Below are 14,469 nucleotides of genomic sequence, written 5' to 3'. Positions count from 1 at the left end.
GGAATTCAGCAGCAAGGCAGACTTGAATAACCTTCTGTCTTCAAGGACCCCAATGTGTAATTACTTTGATTGGACCTTACAATTAAATGGTCAGCCAAGGACATGGGAGGATGCCTTTGGCTTGGGCATTGTTTTCTTTTTCTGGGCTGAGAACTGTAACCTAAGAAACAAAAGGCCACCTGTGCCCAATGGCCTGGGATGCGGAGGGAGCATTTGGAGGTAATGAGGCTGCTCTTTATGCAGAACAGCTCTGCTCACTGACAGAATTGCCTTTGGTGTAGGCAGGGGGTGGTAAAAATCACCCAATCCTCAAATACTTCTCACTGAGTGTCTCTGATTGCCCTGCCCTGGTATCTGAAGTTCTGCCTCTTGTTATGCATGGGGTACAGGTACCTAATAACCCTATAAAAATGCAAAGGTTCTGGTGGGGTGTGGTGGCTCACGCCTGTACTCCCAGCACTTTGGGAGGCTGAGGTGGGCAGATCACGAGGTCAGGAGATCAAGATCATCCTGGCTAACACGGTGAAACCCTGTCTCTACTGAAAAATACAAAAAAAATTGGCCGGGTGTGGTGGTGGGCAACCGTAGTCCCAGCTACTCAGGAGGCTGAGGCAGGAGAATGGCGTGAACCCAGGAGGTGGAAGTTGCAGTGAGCCGAGGTCATGCCACTGTGCTCCAGCCTGGGTGACAGAGTGAGACTCTGTCTTAAAAAAAAAAAAAAAAAAAAGGTTCTCATTGAGAAGTAGGAAAGGTTGGAAATTAGGGAACTTCATGGGGAGCTCAGGGCTCCCAAGTAGGGGTTCAGAAATTCAGAGTCGGCTTGTAAGCCTTGAGGCCTCTGGAAACAAGTATCTTTTCTTTTGTCCACTCGGTGTAACACTCAGGCATTTCCTCTACTTGACAGTCAGAGGCCGATCCAAAAAACAGCCTTATTGTTACCCAGAAAATATCTGGGTAACACATAGGACCCAGAAAGAAAGAAAGACTTCAGAATTAGGAATGCATTCAGAATATCTGCGAGGGAAAGACAAACTCTCTGATATGAGCAATCCCATCATGGAACCAAAGCAAACCATTCAGGCAGGATTCTACGGTCATGAATGTAAAACCAGGAGTATACTAAAGGACAAGAAACTGGGATGTTTCTGAATCAGAGTGTTGGACCTGTCTATTCTTTGCCTGTGTTTGATTAGTGTTGTGTTTTTATTGTTGGTTTGGTTTTCATGTTTGCTCCGTTGGCCGGAAAAGCCAGCCAAGGAAGAAATACCTTCTAGAGTTCGGGAAAGCTGGGCTCTGGCCCCAGTCCCCCAACCCCGTAAGCTGCCTCTGATGAAATCATTGTACTTCCTCTGGCCTTACTTTTTTCATTTGCAGAATGCATATTATACCCACTGGTCCTCCCAGGGAGACTGAGGAGAAAATGGAATGTTGTGGGAGTACTTTGAAAATAATAAAGTATTATTGTATTAATGGAAAATGATTAGTACTGTTGCCATCCACCATGGCTATTAAAAATCTATTAATACAAATTAACCCTAAATCTGAGAAATGAAGTGAGTGTAAATAAATAAATAATACCTCACTTAACAGGCATAAAGAATTGAAATCATTATGATTGAGTACCAGTTTTGTTCCTCTCACTTCTAGTTGAGTGTTCAGGTGAAGGGAAGGAACCCCTGACACTGTTTAATGGTATGAATCTTGCTGCTGAGAGAGCCAGCCTTTCACTTAACACACATGGTGCCCAAGGTACCTCATTCCTAAATCAGTCACTCTCTCCCTCCACCCAGCTTGCTCTTGTTCTGTTTCTCTCTCTCCTGCATACTTTCTAGCCTGCCAATAATTAAGTTCCTGAAATTCCATTGCTTCCTCATTAGGCTAAGGGCTAAAAAAGATTCAGTTCAGATGTTTGCAAAAGCAGCCCTGGTCACTCTAATGCTCTTTGGAGGCTGTTGGCTTTAATGGCCACCACACAAGGATAACCTTCTCATACAGCCCTCCTGCAAACTAGCTTTCTCCTGCTCCTACAGTCCTCCTGCAAACTAGCTTTCTCCTGCTCATACAGTCCTTCTGCAAACTCGCTTTCTCCTCCTCATACAGCCCTCCTGCAAACTAGCTTTCTCCTGCTCCTACAGTCCTCCTGCAAACTCGCTTTCTCCTCCTCATACAGTCCTCCTGCAAACTCGCTTTCTCCTCTTCATACAGTCCTCCTGCAAACTCGCTTTCTCTTGCTCCTACAGTCCTCCTGCAAATTCGTTTTCCTCCTCGTACAGTCCTCCTGCAAACTCGCTTTCTCCTCCTCATACAGTCCTCCTGCAAACTCGCTTTCTCCTCCTCATACAGTCCTCCTGCAAATTCGTTTTCTCCTCATACAGTCCTCCTGCAAACTAGCTTTCTCCTCCTCATACAGTCCTCCTGCAAATCAGCTTTCTCCTCCTCATACAGTCCTCCTGCAAACTAGGTTTCTCCTGCCTAGCCTGAAGGCTGGATGCAGGAAGGAGGGACACCTCTGCATCCTTAGGGCTTAAATGAAATCCTTCAGGAGGCCTCAGCTCCTCTCCCAGACAAACTCTGTAAGGGCTCCACAGTGGGTTAATGGGAGCTCCATGCTTTTCAGAGTCAGTTACATGAATTTTTTCTAGCAAAATTTATAACCATAGAAAGCAGGTTTTCTCATCACATTATATAATTGAGCCATAGCTGGTAAGAGTTGAGTTGTCTCTCCCAAGGCCCTCCCCCTCCCACAGTGTCTAGTTCCATCTGACTTACAAGAATCCTTACATGGACACACTATCCAAATTCTCATCCAATAAATAATTGTTTTCTTTTTCTTTCTTTCTTTCTTGATAGTACTGCTTAGTGACTTAGAGCAGAACTTCTCAAACTTTAATGTGCATGTTAATTGCCTGGAGATCTTGTTAAGATTCAGATTCAGAAGGTCTGGGGTGAGGTCTATGATTCTCCATTTCTAACCAGCTCCCAAGGGATGCCTGTGCTGATGGTTGATGGCCCACGGCTCAAACAGCAAGGCTGTAGACACAGACTCATTGTGTGACCTTGGACACGTTACTCCACGTCTCTGAATACTTCAGTCTATTTGTAAAATGGAGAAAATAATAGTTATACCTCCAAGAATTGTTGGGAGAATAGGCAATGCATGCAAAGATCTTAGCCCAGGGTATGGCACAAAATGTATAAAAGCGGGCTGTGCTTAAGGTGGTGGTGGGTGAAGGGTAAAATAAAAATGAGGGAACCTTCTCCCAAGTGGTCCTTTCCCCAGGGAGATGTTTCAGAGAATCAGAAGAGCACATCTTTCAGGCTCAGCACTGTCTGACCTGAAAGTCAACTAATTCTACACCTCTAAATGGAGAGAATTGTAGCAAATGAACACAGCCTTGTGGGGCTGAGCAGTGAAGGATGCAGGCCTGTTTGCATATAGGGTAGACAGAGGACAACTGCTGACCCCTGTACCCCACAGTTCACTGGGAAGGCAATCAGGAATTGAGCCCTTATTAAACAGCTTGGGGAGGCTTAGGCATGCAGGAGCCACTGAGCAGAGGTGGTCTTTGGTTATCCTGTGTGTGGTCAGCCCAGCACTTTTAAACACCTTTTGGAAGATGAGCTTTTTGTTTGTCTAAAGTATTCGTGAATTACATATATTGATCAACACTCTTCAAAATACCTTGAGAATCAGAAGTCAGAGCACAGTGTGCCTGGCATCTGTGAAGAATTTCAGGGCAGGAGATGGGGCGCAGTGGAGTGGCGTGTGGAACTGGCCTTGGAAAGCTGACTGCTAGGGAGAAGTGGAAGGAGATGAGACAGCAGAGCAGAGCAGAAGTGGCATACACAAGGTCTAGCATAAAAGGGGAACACTGAGGAAATCAGTTTGCGTATAGAAGCAAGGATTGTGTGTTGAGCAAGATTAGTGTGTGGTTTCCTATTGCAACCGTACAAGGCACCACATGTGTAGTGACTTCAACGCAAGTTTATTATCTTACAATTTTGGAAGTCAGGTGTCTGAAATGGGTCTCTGGGGCTAAAATCAAGGTATTGGGAAGGCTGTGGTCCTTCTGGAGGCTCTAGAGGAGTTTCTGTTTCGTTGTACTTTCTAGTTTACAGAGGCTACCCACATGCCTTGGCTCATAGTCCCTTTCATCTTTAAGGTCAGCCACTGCGTTATTCAACCTCTGCTTCCATCATCACATCATATCTGACTCTCCTGCCTCCCTCTTTAATTGCGAGGACCTTTGTGTGGCACTGGACCCACCTAGATGGTCCAGGATACTCTCCCCATTTCAAGATTCTTCATTTAATCACTTCTGAAAAGTCCCTTTTGCTGCTTAAGTACAGTCATGTGCCACATAACTACGTTTCATTCAATGTACACTGCATATACGAAGGCAATCCCATGAGATTATAATACTCTAGCACCATTCTACATTTTTTATATTTACTTTTGTCTAAATAAACACATACCTATCATGTTACAACTACCTACAGTATTTGGTACAGTAACATCCTGTATAGGTCCATAGCCTGGGAGCAATAGGCTGTGTCCTAGAGCCTAGGTGTGTAGTGGGCTATGCCATCTAGGTTTGTGTGAGTGCACTCTGTGATGGTCCACAGTCATGACATAACTGAAGGACACATTTCTTAGAATGTGTCCTTGTTGCTAAGCGATGCATGACTGTAACATCTTCACAGGTTTCACAGATTAGGACATGAACCTATATGGGAGCCATTATCCTGACAACACAATAGGAATGGCCTTCATGTGCCAAGCTCCCCAGGATGTTTTTGGAAATTCAACTTTTTAAGAAAATTTCTTAAAAGGAACAAAATTATTATCCAAGAGTTGAAGATAGAAGAAAAAAGAATTTTTCATGATTCGGCTATAGCCCCTAGTTTATAAGTAGAAGTTTACCCTCACACGAGGACCTAGGACCCACAGTATGTGGCATAGTGGTGGGGTCTGCTTCCAAGGGGACCCCTCAGGAAGAGCTGCAGGAAAGACATTTACAGGTGATGAGGACCTTTGAGAGCCTGCCATCTTCAGCCTCCCCTTTCTCTTCTCAAAACTGCCTGCCCCTTAGCAGATAAATCCACAAAATCCCTTAGACATAAGAATCAGTGCCCTCTGAAATAGTCTTCAGTCTGAGCATCTCATCCACTTCTGCCAGATCACTAGAGAGGGAGCCTACAAGGCCTTGCAGGCAGTTCTGAGGTTCCAGCTCTTCTTAGCTTTCTCTGTGTGGAGCAGGGCGCCTGATACATGGCAGACTCCATGCATATTTAGTTAACAGATGAATGAATGAATGAGGTTTATGGAGCCTTTCATGAGAGCCTTTATTGTCATTATTTAACAAGGGGTCCTCCTTGTAAAAATAGCACTTTCTGAACACATACAACATCTTACAAATTACTAATATTATATAGGATTCAAGGAATATTTTTCTCATGCCAAATAAAAGGTGGTGCTCCACTATTCTGACCACTGCTTTTTCTGTCATAGCGAGTAATGGCATCAAATGCAGTGAACACTCTGAGCATTTCTATGCCCCTAGCCCTGCATTTGAGAGCCACAGGGTGGAACAAGAGAAGACCGAAACAGAGTCCTGGACTCTGAGGCCTTCTCAGTCTTGTTCTAAGACTGTATAATCTGGTTCCTGAACAGTGCAGGTTGGATGGAAGTCATGAGGAAGAACGAGCCGCACTGATCTCAGTAAACATGGAAGGTCATTTATATTCACATTTTCTTACATCCACAATCACACCAAAGCTTGGAACCAGCACATGCTTTGCCTGTTATTGGCACTCACAAAGTCTCTCCTGAGTGACTCATCAGAACCTAGCATGAACGTATGAGGACTATTCCACCTTCTGTCCAGAGCCAGAGAAAGGTGGCAGGAGGGATGCTTTTGTGTTTGTGGCATTTGTTTTGATTTTGTTTGGGAGGGGAAAGAGTATTACTGGATTTTAATCCATTAGTTTCCAGAGTTTTATATGAGACCAAAACTCAAGTGAAAATTCCACTTGGCAAATATCCATAACAACCTGTGCTTAAAAGATCTTAGATATCCTAATGGATTTAAAACTGCAACTGTTCTTCAAGTATTTCTACAAATTCCCCCAAAGTTAACTTAACAGACTAACCTGTAGTTCAAAGAAAGTATCCTTTTTTTTTTTTTTTTTTTCCTGGCTGTGGAATTCCAAGCCTGTTGACAAGCCTTCTCTTGAGGCCCCTGTGAAATGCAAATTGGCCTTTCTGCAGAAATCATTCTGCAAGGGGAGCAGGTGATCCAGATGTGGCTGGAATGGGTTTGTCTTTTCTGGAATGGGTTTGTCTTTTCTAGAGCAATGATGTGATGTTCACGGCATGACCCCACTGATGGCCTTTAATTTCATTCAGTGGCTCTGAATTCCACCAGAACAAGATTGGTTTGGGAAACTCCTGTGGTGAAAGTTCTGTACTGGGGCTCCATTGTGAATGTACACTGTTCTTCTCTGCCACTACAGAGCAATCAGATACACACACAGGCAGTCATGTGGTTGAAGGAGAGTTCCGTTACCATAGAGCTGCTGGTTTACACAGCCAGTAGCTGAGGCAGTCCCCTGTGAGCTCTGAGATGTGGGACATGCTTTCTCGCCAGCACGTGCTGTTTTTCTGTAGGTGGAAACACCCAATTCCATTCAAGATCAGTTCACTTCTCCAAAGGAGCAGCATTTATTATTTGAATTATTTAGGGAAGGCTTATTTACCATCACTGAGATATAAGATATGTCAACTAAATTATAATTATGTTTCTCTTAAGATATCCACTGAGATTACTATTTTATTTTTTAAAACTTGCAAGGAGGATTCCACCTCTGTTCTCCTAGAGACAGGCTGTATTTATGGATGGCCAGCCTCAATATTCTGAGGCAGAATGAAAAATTAATTTTCTTCAAATACATTACTGAGTAGTTAACTGCATCTCAGCAACCTATTTGTTTAATACACTGGAGTCCTCTTCAAAGAGCCTACGATTTATTCTCACCTTTGCCAAGAACTTCTTTTGAACACACATTCCTGAGGACAGCAAAACAGGATTTCTGGGCTCCATCCCTGCCACTAACAAGCTGTTTTATCTTGAGCAAGTCACTGGCACTCTCTGAGCCACAGAAAAACTGGCCTAATAATCTGGGAGATCCTCCCACCTACTCTTCTGCAGCTGCCCACAAATACCGGCATCCATGGTGGGAAGAGAGTTACGTGTCATCAGTCTCTGCTATTTATCTGCCTAGGAAAGAATGAAAGGAGAAATTAAGCATGGAAAGAAACATTTTGCATGAAAGTATTCTCTCTCTCATTCCTCCCATTAATCTTTGCTTCCCCTGGCAAGTCCCTAAGAAGTGGGTAAAACCATGTCAGGAGATGCCTCCCTCCTTCTGCTCTTTCTTCTCTTTGCCTGAGTGCTCTAGAACCATTTCTTTTTCTCCTTTACACAGCATGAATCTTCCCTTGCCTCTCTTTCTTCACACTCCCCTCCTTATGATGCTGCCCTGGACCCCCAGAGTCCTTCAAGCCCTCCCCTCACCTTCTCTTTGGGATGGTAATTTAGCACCGGGTACCCAGGATTTGATCCCCTTGTAGCTAAAAGGCTCTGTGCCCAGTAACAGAGTAAGAGCCTGGGAGGACGGGTGAGGCTCTGCAGTCCATGACCACCATTCATCCATCCACTCCCCCTCCACGTTCTTATTTGTGACCGACATTTCTTGTGCACCTACCTCCTACCTGGAGGTGTGGAAGTGGATGTGGTTCTTATCCTTGTGGATCAAGGAGTCCAGAGCTGGGCTAACCAATGGAAGAGCCATTAGTCATGTGTGACTGTCAAGCACTTGAAATGTGGTAGTCCAAACTGAGGTGTGCTGCTAAGGTAAAATCCATGATGGAGTGCAAAGAGTCCAAAGCAATGTAAAATATAATAATTTTTAATATTAATTACATGTTGAAGTGATAAATGGCTATATTGGACTAAAGTATTAAATTCACCTGTTTACTTTTTCTTTTCTAATATGGCTACTGGAAAATGTAAAATGACATGTGTGTCTTGAGTATGTGAGGGACCAGGATGGACAGGGAATGGTACAGGCTGGTGCAATCACACTAGTCCAGATAGGGTGATGAGGAACATTGGGGGTTGAGCCTTTTCCTGGACTGGGCAGAGGGAGGGAAGAGGGCTCATGCCAGGAACCATGTAAGTATTATAACTTAGGGCCGTGAGTTAAAGAAGGAATGCCAGGAGTAACACCTACACCTTTTAGCAATTACAAGGTAAGCCAGTGTTCTAAGTGTTTTACATGTATTAACTCAATCATCACAGCCCCTCAAGGTAGTTACTATTGTTATCATTTCTGTTTTTGAAAGAACTGAGGCACAGGCAGGAAATGTAACTCTCCTGAGATCACGCAGTCAGGACATGTCAAATCAGAATTTGAATCTGAGGGATCGGGCTCCACAGGCTCAGCATGGAACTGTGCTATGTTTAGCCTCCCTCCAAGGTTGGAATGGGCATCCCCACAGTTTGGGGTGAGGTAGACTCACTAGTGTGCTAATAGCAGCAGGGGTAGGAGAAGGCACCTGCCCTCTACCCCTGTAGCAGAAACCCACCCTTTACTTCTGTGCCACAGGGCACTGCCTGTGCTTGTTCTGTCTGCCTTGAATGCTCTGGTATTTGTCCTCATCCTTTCCTTCACCATCACTTTCTGATCTCCAAAACTAGGTAAAATCTCTCTATCATGGACTCGTACGACACCTTGTACCTCTACTTATAGGATGTCTTATAGACATAAAGTTACATTTATTTACATAAGTGTTTTTCTGTCACCTAAGGGGAAAAGCTATGTCTATATTTGCTCACTTTCTATATTCAGCACCTAACATAATGTGTGACCTGGTACCAATAAATACCTATTGACTAAATAATCAATTCTTCCTGCAAGGTAGGTTTTCTACCTATTTTATCGATGAAGAAACTACACTCAGCAAGTTTAAGAAACTTGCCCCAAGTTCCAATCCCAAGTAAGTGGATAGAGCTGAAATTTCCCCTGAGCCAACTCACTTCAAAGCCACTACCTTTCAGTGGAAATCCCAAGAGGTGCTGCTATCCCCAGAATGTGCATGGAAGCCAGAAACTAGTGAGGAGACCTGTGCAACATGCATTGGCCCCTCCCTAGCTGGAGTCTTATCTCACTCATATCTGATGACTTGTACCCTCCTTCCTTCTCCCCATGGGGCCCTCATCTTCTGTCTAAAACCCTCTGTGTCTGCCAGGGACTTCTCAACTCTTTTTCTTGGGCAGATGGCACTGCTGAGTTTGCTCGAATTCTAAGGATTTGGCACAGACATGGCCTTATCCCCAGGAACACACTCCTGGTTTCCAAGCTGGACCCTCGTGTTCTCCTTTTCTATAAGAATCATTTCCAGGGTTGCTAGCTCTTAATGCAATCATTTGTTCATTCATGCAGTCAGTCAGTTGATCTGCCAATACTAATTGTTGAATGGCTATCATATCCCTTATACTTACCTTGAGAAGCTCAGAGGCTTTTGCAGGAGGGGTTAGAACCCCATAGGATGAGACCTCAACCACCTCAATCCCATCCTAAAATGACTCGCTTTGAAGACAATTCCTATTTGGAGGCAAGCGATCTGGTTAGTCTTTGTGCAGTTTATTGTGTTCAGAGAGGGAACACATGAGGAGAAATATTCCCTTTCCTAATTGCCAAATTTAAGATGTGCTTTCTGGCCTGCTCAAATATTAAACTCACTCTGTACATGGGCACTTACAACCCGCAACAGACAGGCTGTGGCTGGGCCTCTGCAGCTCTGAATCTGTGCCAACGGCCCTGACAGATGTCAGCTGGTTGAGGAAATTCATGAGGAAAATATCCTCAGATGAATTCTCTGGCATGTCCTGCAAGCAAAAACCTGGGAGGAGGAAGAAAGCTTGGCGGGCTTAAGAGAGGGTTTTGCTTTTTTGCCTTTTTTTTTTTTTTTTTTTTTTTTTGATGGGGGCTCACAGGTAAGAGGAGTCTTCATGCTCAAAATGAGAAGCAGGAACAAATACGTCAGCAGAGGGAGGGAAGCTTTGAAATGGGGGTAGGAAGAATGGTGAGAGAGACTGGCATTTGCTAGAAAGTGGGAAGGGGCTGGCTAGAGTCTGTTTTGTTCACTGTCACGTCCCCAATGCCTGGGAAGTACCTGGAACATAGTGGGTACTCAATAAATATGTGTGAATGAATTGAAAGAATTTCACAGCATGTGTCATCTAGGATTTTTTGTTCCCTGAGATAGTCATAGGTACCTAGCAGGAGGACAAATATGGTCCAAAAATTTGATAAACAGTCTAGTCTGTTCTCCACCTTAGCATATTATAGTCTCTGAGAGGTTCTCAAAGTTAACCACACCAAAACTACCTGGAGGGCTTATTGAAATACAAATGGCCAAGCCCTACTGCAGTTTCTGATTCCATTGGTCTCAGATGAGGCTGGAGAGTTTGAATTTATAGCAAGTTCCCAGGTGATACTGATGCCCTGGTTCAGAGACCACATTTTGAGAACCACTGTTTTGAGGAATCCCGCTGAAAGAAGCCTGATGGACTGTTAAATGAAGCTTTTCCAAAGAATTTTTTACTCTGGACCCCTTTGTTCATGGTTTATCTTGCAAGACAATCAGCATCTCAGTGGGGAAAGGAAGCCTGAAAGGGTCTGAGGTGAACATTTCCCCAAGCAATACTGAATGGGGGGCCTCATCTCCTCCTGGCATGTCCCATTCCTCCAGGCTCCTGCAGGAGCCAGCACAGGCAATGCACAACCCCCACTCGTTGAGAGTGGATTTTCTGCCCTAACCTCTGGCTCTCACATCAACACTGCCCTACCTCTGTGGGGGTTTGTGGAATTTGCAAATCAGCCCCAGGCTGGGTAAGGGGAGAAGCTTTGAATTAGATAAGAGACTAATTGAAGTGGACTTTTTAATATAGATCCTCCTCAACTTATAATGGAGTTGTTTTCCAATAAACCCATCATAAGTTGAAAATATCATAAATTGATAATTTAATACACTTAAGCTACTGAACATCAAAGCTTAGCCTAGTCTACCTTACACATGCTCAGAACACTTAGGTTAGCCTCCAATTGGGCAAACCATCTAACACAAAGCTTCCATTTTATAATAAAGTGTTAAGTATCTCATGTAATTTATTGAATACTATATTGAAAGTCAAAAACAGAATGGTTATGTTAGTACTGAAAGTACAGTTTCTACTGAATATGTCTTGTTTTTGCTCCATTGTAAAGTTGAGCAATTATAAGTCAGGGATCATCCATACATGAAAACAGTGACTTGAGACACTAACAGATCTGCCAAGGTGTCATCTAGGGGTGGAAAGGGAGATCTGATTGACACTGCTTAAGGGCAGTGGTATGAAAAAAAGAGAAAAAAAAAACCCTGCTGATTATGTATGCAAAAATCACAGCATGGTGCTAGAGTGCTAGGTACATCATCAGCGCATAATAAAGATGTGCTTACTTTCCCCAGCGATGAGGTTAAATCCTCCTGCAAAGCAAGTCTTGATTTACATGATCTAAACACAAATTACAACGATGGTCTTTCAGGATTGTTTTGGGGATTTGCCCAAATGTTGCTCAACCAAATTTCAAATGAGGGTGGTCTCTTTGACACAGGCTACCTTTCACGTTTCCTGCTCCCTAGCACTCCAGCACCCTGAGTCAGCTGTCACTTTTTGACAGGAGGCCCAGCAGGTGCTTTCTGAGCTGTCATGATTACCTTCCAGTGAAAACACACTACACTTCTTGCTGCCAGTTTGGAAGTGCAGGCAACCTCCTGGGAAGATCTTGAATAGATTTGCAAATAAGAGTAACATCTTTGCCCTGGCATAAAGTTGATCTGGGTGCTAACCAAAATGTGTTTTTCTTCAACTTAAAATAAAAGTTCAGGGGTATATGTGCGTGTTGTGCAGGTTTGTTACCTATGTAAAAATGTGCCATGGTGGTTTGCTGCACAGATCATCCCATCACCTAGATATTAAGCTCAGTGTCTGTTAGCTATTCTTTCTGATGCTCTCCCTCCCCTGATTCCACCCCCTTCAACAGGCCTCAGTGTGTGCTGTTCCCCCCACCATGTGTGTCTATGTGTTCTCATCATTCAGCTCCCACTTAGAAGTGAGAAGATATGGTGTTTCGTTTTTTGTTCCTGTTAGTTTCCTAAGGATAATGGCTTCCAATTTCATCCATGTCACTGCAAAGGACATGATCTCATTCCTTTTGTGGCTACATAGCATTCCATGATATATATGTACATTTTCTTTATCCAGTCTATCATTGATGGAAATTTAGATTGATTCCATGTCTTTGCTATTGTGAATAGTGCTGCAGTGAACATACATGTGTATGTATCTTTATAATAAAATGATTCATATTCATTTGGGTATATATGCAATAATGAAATTGCTGGGTCAAATGGTATTTCTGCCTCTAGATCTTTGAAGGAATCACCACACTGTCTTCCACAATGTTTGAACTGATTTACGCTTCCACCAGTAGTGTAAAAGCATTCTTTTACTCAGCAACTGTGCCAGTATCTGTCATTTTTGGAGTATTTTTTTTTTTTTTAAACGGACTTCCGCTCTGCTGCACAGCATGGAGTGCAGTGGTGCGATCTGGGCTCACTGCAAGCTCCATCTCCTGGGTTCATGCCATTCTCCTGCCTCAGCCTCCCAAGTAGCTGGGACTACAGGTGCCTGCCACCACGCCCGGCTCTTTTTTTTTTTTTTTTTTTTTTTGCATTTTTAGTAGAGACAGGGTTTCACCATGTTAGCCAGGATGGTCTCTATCTCCTGACCTTGTGACCCTCCCACTTCTGGACTTTTAATATTAGCCATTCTGACTGGTGTGAGATGGTATCTCTTTGTGGTTTTGATTTGCATTTCTCTAATGATCAGTGATGCTGAACTTTTTTTTCATGTTTCTTGGCCACAAGTATGCCTTCTTTTGAGAAGTGCCTGTTTATGTCCTTTGCCCACTTTTTAATGTGATTTTGTTTTTTCTTGTACGTTTGCTTAAGTTCCTTGTAGGCTCTGGATATTACACCTTTGTCAGATGGTTAGATTACAAAAATATTCTCCCATTCTGTAGGTTTTCTGTTTACTATGATGATAGTTTCTTTTGCTCTGCAACTCTTTAATTAGATCTCATTTGCCAATTTTTGCTTTTGTTGCAATTGCTTTTGGTGTTTTTGTCATGAAGTCTTTGCTCATACCTATGTCCTGAATGGTATTGCCTGGGTTTTCCTCCAGGGTTTTTATAGTTTTGAGTTTTATATTTAAGTCTTGAATTCATATTGAGTTAATTTTTGCATATGATATAAGGAAGGAGTCCAGTTTCAGTTTTCTGCATATGGCTAGCCAGTTCTCCCAGCATGATTTATTAAATAGGGAATGCTTTCTCCATTGCTTGTTTTTGTCAGGTTTGTCAAAGATCAGATGGTTGTAGGTGTATGGTCTTATTTCTGAGTTTTCTATTCTGTTCCATTGGTCTATGTGTGTTTTGGTTACCAGCACCATTCTGTTTTGATTACTATAGTCTTGTAGTGTAGTTTGAAGTCAGATAGTGTGATGCCTCCAGCTTTATTCTTTTTCCTAGGATTCCCTTGGCTATTTGGGCTCTTTTTGCTTCCATATAAATTTTAAAATCGTTTTTCTAATTCCGTGAAGAATGTCGATGGTAGTTTCACGGGAATATCATTGAATCTACAAATTACTTTCAGCAGTATGCCCATTTTTAAAGATATTGATTCTTCCTATTCACGATCATGGAATGTCTTTCCATTTGTTTGTGTCATCTCTAAATTCCTTGAGTAGTGGTTTGTAATTCTCTTTGAAGAGGTCCTTCACTTCCCTTGTTAGCTGTATTCCCAGGCATTTTATTATTTTTTATGGCAGTTGTAAATGGGAATTCATTCAAGATTTGGTTCTCTGTTTGCCTGTTGTTGGTGTATAGGAATGCTTGTGATTTTTGCACATTGATTTTGTATCCTGAGACTTTGCTGAAGTTGCTTATCAGCTTAAGATGCATTTGAGCTAAGATGGTGGGATTTTCTAGATATAGGATCATGTCATCTGCAAGCAAAGATAACTTGACTTCCTCTCTTTCTATCTAAATACCTTTCTTTCTTTCTCTTGCTTGATTTCCTGGGCCAAACTTCCAATATGATGTTGAATAGGAGTGGTGAGAGAGGGCATCCTTATCTTGTGCCAGTTTTCAAGGTGAATGTGTCCAGCTTTTACCCATTCAGTATGATATTGGCTGTGTGTTTGTCATAGATGGCTCTTGTTATTTTTAGGTATGTTCCTTCAATATCTAGTTCATTGAGAGTTTTTTTTGTTTTGTTTTGTTTTTTTGAGATGGAGTCTC

The 14,469-nt window shown here is 42.9% G+C and overlaps 1 protein-coding gene and 1 long non-coding RNA gene across 2 annotated transcripts in view; one reads left to right on the top strand and one right to left on the bottom strand.

Annotated features, from left to right (window-relative positions):
* The window catches only part of CLSTN2 (calsyntenin 2), a 639,619-nt gene that overhangs the window by 571,270 nt on the left and 53,880 nt on the right, over positions 1-14,469 (top strand). The window lies entirely within an intron of this gene.
* LOC105523316 lies at positions 6,731-9,899 on the bottom strand. The gene is made up of 2 exons (XR_001003582.1): positions 7,768-9,899; positions 6,731-7,280 (listed from the first exon to the last, which is right to left on the bottom strand). It is a non-coding gene; the product is annotated as an uncharacterized LOC105523316 (long non-coding RNA).

Source organism: Colobus angolensis, unplaced genomic scaffold (genome assembly GCF_000951035.1).
Source record: "Colobus angolensis palliatus isolate OR3802 unplaced genomic scaffold, Cang.pa_1.0 Scaffold46, whole genome shotgun sequence".
Lineage (NCBI taxonomy): Eukaryota > Metazoa > Chordata > Mammalia > Primates > Cercopithecidae > Colobus > Colobus angolensis.
Note: the sequence above shows the minus strand (reverse complement) of the source record. Positions and strands in the feature narration are given on the sequence as shown.